The sequence below is a fragment of the Chrysochloris asiatica genome, unplaced genomic scaffold (genome assembly GCF_000296735.1).
Source record: "Chrysochloris asiatica unplaced genomic scaffold, ChrAsi1.0 scaffold00131, whole genome shotgun sequence".
In the NCBI taxonomy this organism is placed as follows: Eukaryota; Metazoa; Chordata; class Mammalia; order Afrosoricida; family Chrysochloridae; genus Chrysochloris; species Chrysochloris asiatica.
The window spans coordinates 1,932,106-1,936,175 of NW_006408649.1; the positions used below are offsets into that span (position 1 = coordinate 1,932,106).

Sequence of the window (4,070 nt, forward strand, 5' to 3'; positions counted from 1 at the left end):
TAAAAATTAAAAACTTTTGTGCATCAAAAAACTTCACCAGCTAGTCCTGCACCCCAAACTGCAGCCAGAGCCAGAACCTCCCAGTTGCCATGGGACCAGGGCCGTTGGAGTCTGGACCAGGATCGCCATGATCCGCTTCATCCTCATCCAGAACTGGGCAGACAAGACCCACCTGGCCAAGTGTTATATACAATTTGATGATGACGAGAAACAGAAGTTGATTGAGGAGGTGCACGCTGTGGTCACTGTCTGCGATGCCAAGCGCACCAACTTTGTGGAGTTCCAGAACTTTTAGATCATCATCTATCGACGCTATGCCAGTCTCTACTTTTGCATCTGAGTGGACGTCAGTGATAACAACCTTGCCTACCTGGAGGCCATCCACAACTTTGTGGAGGTCTTAAATGAATATTTCCACAACTTTGGCTAGCTGGATCTGGTGTTCAACTTTTATGAAGTCTACACGGTTGTGGACGAGATGTTCCTGGATCGGGATATCCAGGAGACCAGCCAGACAAAAGTGCTGAAACAGCTGCTGATGCTGCAGACCCCGGAATGAGGTGGGCAAGCGAGCCCCGCCCAGACCAGCATCTCAGGACTTGCCCCCCATCCCCCACTCGCTAGATCCAAAGGGCGTAGAGGAAGGTAGAATCTCCACTGAGTAGTATCCAATCTGTCTAGGTGAGTTAATGAAAGGAAATGCCGGTAGGTCTCTTGTGATACAATAGTGAATAATTGTTATCAGGACTGATTGTGAGGGTTGAAAATGTAAAGGTAGACATTTTGTAGCAAGGAGGGGAGTGATTAATTTTTCAGTCTAGGAGCAGAGGTCTCTGGGACCATCAAGGGATAAGAGCGGAGAGCAGGACTCTACCCAGAGAAGCAGTTACACCAGAGATGGAGGCAGAGATGATAGCGTGGAGAGATGCAGCAGCTGGGGACTTTAGACCCAGAGAGGGAGAGGGTCTGTGTGCTGACGTCCTGGGGGCAGGCTTGCAGGGTGTACCCTTTGGTTGGTTGTTGATGCATAGAGGGGATTGTAACCATGGCAATGAAACTATATACGATAGGATGAATGTAAAACTAATATTCTCCCATGTAAATTATCACATAATTCACAATAAAACATTAAAAATAAATAAATAAAAGTTGGACAGACATCAACCATGATAGATCCCAAAAGAAAAACACCAAGTCATATAATCAAACTTAGAAGCAAAAGACAAGGAAAGAATACTGAGAGTAACTCAGGAAAAATGAAAAGCTACCTACAAAGGAGAACTAATAAAATAAATTTTGATTTCTCAGAAGAAACCCTGCAAGCAAGAAGACAGTGGAATGACATATATAAAACCCTGTAAGAAAAAAATTGCCAACCTAGAAACATATATCCAGCAAAAATGTCCATCAAGTATGACAGCAAAATTAGGTCATTTTCAGCCAAACAAATTAAAAGAATTTGCTAAAAAATGTACCAACCTTACAAAGAATGTTGCTGTTAGGTGCCATCAAGTGAGTTGGACCCATTAGTGACTCTATCAAAAAAAGAATGAAACACCGCCCGGTCCAGCACCATCCTCACAATTGCTGCTATACTTGAACTCATTACTGTTGCCACTTGTCAATCCATCTTGTTGGGGGTCTCCCTCTTTTTCTATGACCATCCACTTTACTAAGCATGATTTCCTCGTCTAGTACTGTTCCATCCTGACAGTAAATCCAAAGCAGGAGAGATGAAGTCTGGCCATTCTGGCTTCTAAAGAGCTTGTTCTTCTGGCAAAACAACATGACTTTAATATTTTTCCAACATCATATCTCAAATATAGCAATACTTCTATGTTCATTATGCATGTCCCGATTTTCACATGCATATGAGGCTATTGAAAATACCTTGGCCTGGGTTAGTTGCACTTCAGTCCTCAAAAGACATCTTTGCTCTTGACCACTTTAAAGAGACTTTGTATAGCAGATTGCCTAATTCAATACTTCATTTGATTTCTTGGCTACTTCCATGAGTGTTGATGGTGGATCTAAGCACAGTGAATTATTTCATAACTTCAATCTATTTTCCATTTTTTGTTGTTATGTGCCATGGAGCCTGTACTGCCTCATAGTGGCCATATGCATAACAGATTGAAGCATTGCTTGGTCCTGTGCTAACCTCACAATCATTGTAATGTTTGAGTTAATTGTGCCTGCCACTGTGCCAATGCATGATGTCATCCTCCAGGGACTAGTCCCTTCAGACAATATGTCTGAAGTATGAGAGATGAAGTCTCAGCATCCAGGCTTTCAAGGAACATTCTGACTGTTTTTCTTCAAACACAGACTAGTTTGTTCTTTTGGCAGTCCATGCTACTTTTAATATTCTCCTCCAACACCATAACTCAAATAAATCAATTGTTCTATGGTCTTCCTATATACTGTCCAACTTTCACATGAATATGAGGTTATTGAAAATACCATGGCTTGGGTCAGGTGCATTTTGGCCTCAAAGTGATATCTTTGCTCTTTTAAGAGGTTTTGTGAAGCAGATTTGCATAATCCAATATATCATTTGATTTCTTGATTGCTGCTTCCCTGAGTGTTGATGATTGATCCAAGCAAAATGAAGTCTTTGAGAACATCAGTCTTTTCTCCATTTATATAGATGTTGTTTATGGGTCCAGTAGTGAGGATTTTTATTTCCTTAATATTGAGGTGAAACCCATATCTAAAGCTGCGGTATTTGATATTCATCATTAAGTATTTTAAGACCTCTTCCCCTTCAACAAGCCAGATTGTATCACCTGCACATCACATATGGTTACAAGGAATATTCAAGCCTTGACTTGAAATTCTGGAGGATTCTTTTGGGAAAATGTTGAATGATGCAGAGAGCATCAAAATAAGATGGAAGGAATACACAGAGACACTGTACCAAAAAGAAATGGTCAATGTTCAAACATTTCAAGAGGTAACAAATGATCAAGAGCCAATGGAACTGAAAGAAGTCCAAGCTGTACTGAAGGCATTGTCAATGAATAAGTAAGGCTTCAGGAACTGATGGATACAAATTGAAAAATTTCAACAAACTGAGGCAGCACTAGAAGCACTAATTCAACTATGCCATGAAATTTGGAAGACAACTACCAGGTCAACTGAATATAAGAGATCCATTTTTTTCCCATTCCAAAGAGAGGTGATCCAAAGGATTGCAGAATTCATCAGATGATATAATTAATATCACATTCAACCAAATTTTACTCAGGATAATTACAAAATGACTGCAACAGTACATTGATAGGGAACTGCCAGAGAGTTAAGCTGGATTCAGAGGAGGACTTGGAATGAGAGATATTATTGCTGAAATCAGATGGATCTTGGGTGAAAGCAGAAAATTCCTGAAAGATATTTATCTGTGCTTTATTGACTATGCTAAGGCTTTCAGCTGTGTGGATCATGACAAGCTGTGACCACATTGAGGTATATGAGTGTTCAGGAATGCTTAATTGTGCTCATGAGGAAGTTGTACATAGACCAAAAGAAAGTAATTCAAATAGAGCAAGGGGACACTGAAAGGTTTAAAATCAGGAAAGTTATGCATGAGGGTTGTATTCTTTCACCATACTTATTTAATCTATATGCTGAGCACATAATCTGAGAAGCTGAATTACATGAAGAAGAACTTGGCATCAGAATTGGAGGAAGACTCATTAACAACCTGTGGTATGCAGATGATAAAACCTCATTTGCTAAAAATGAAGAGGATTGAAATATTCACTGATGAAGATCAAAGATCTTTTGGTATGGATTGGACCTCAGTGTAAAGAAAACAAAAACTCTCAACAATGGAGCAATAAATATTGTAGTGGTTATGAGTTAGGCTGCTTGCCTCAAGGTCAGCAGTTCGAAACCACCAGCCATTCTATGGGAGAAAGATGAGGCTTTCTGCTTCTGTAAAGATTTACAACCTCAGAAACCCATAACAGGGTCGCTGTGAGTCAGAACCAATTCCACAACACATAACCACTACCAAATGGAGAAAAGACTGCATTTGTCAAAGACTTCATTTTGGTTGTAGTGGTTAC

General features: G+C 40.1%; 1 pseudogene; it reads left to right on the forward strand.

The window, feature by feature from the left end:
* The first annotated feature begins 127 nt into the window (after positions 1-127).
* LOC102825013 lies at positions 128-559 on the forward strand (annotated as a pseudogene).
* The last annotated feature ends 3,511 nt before the right edge of the window (positions 560-4,070 follow it).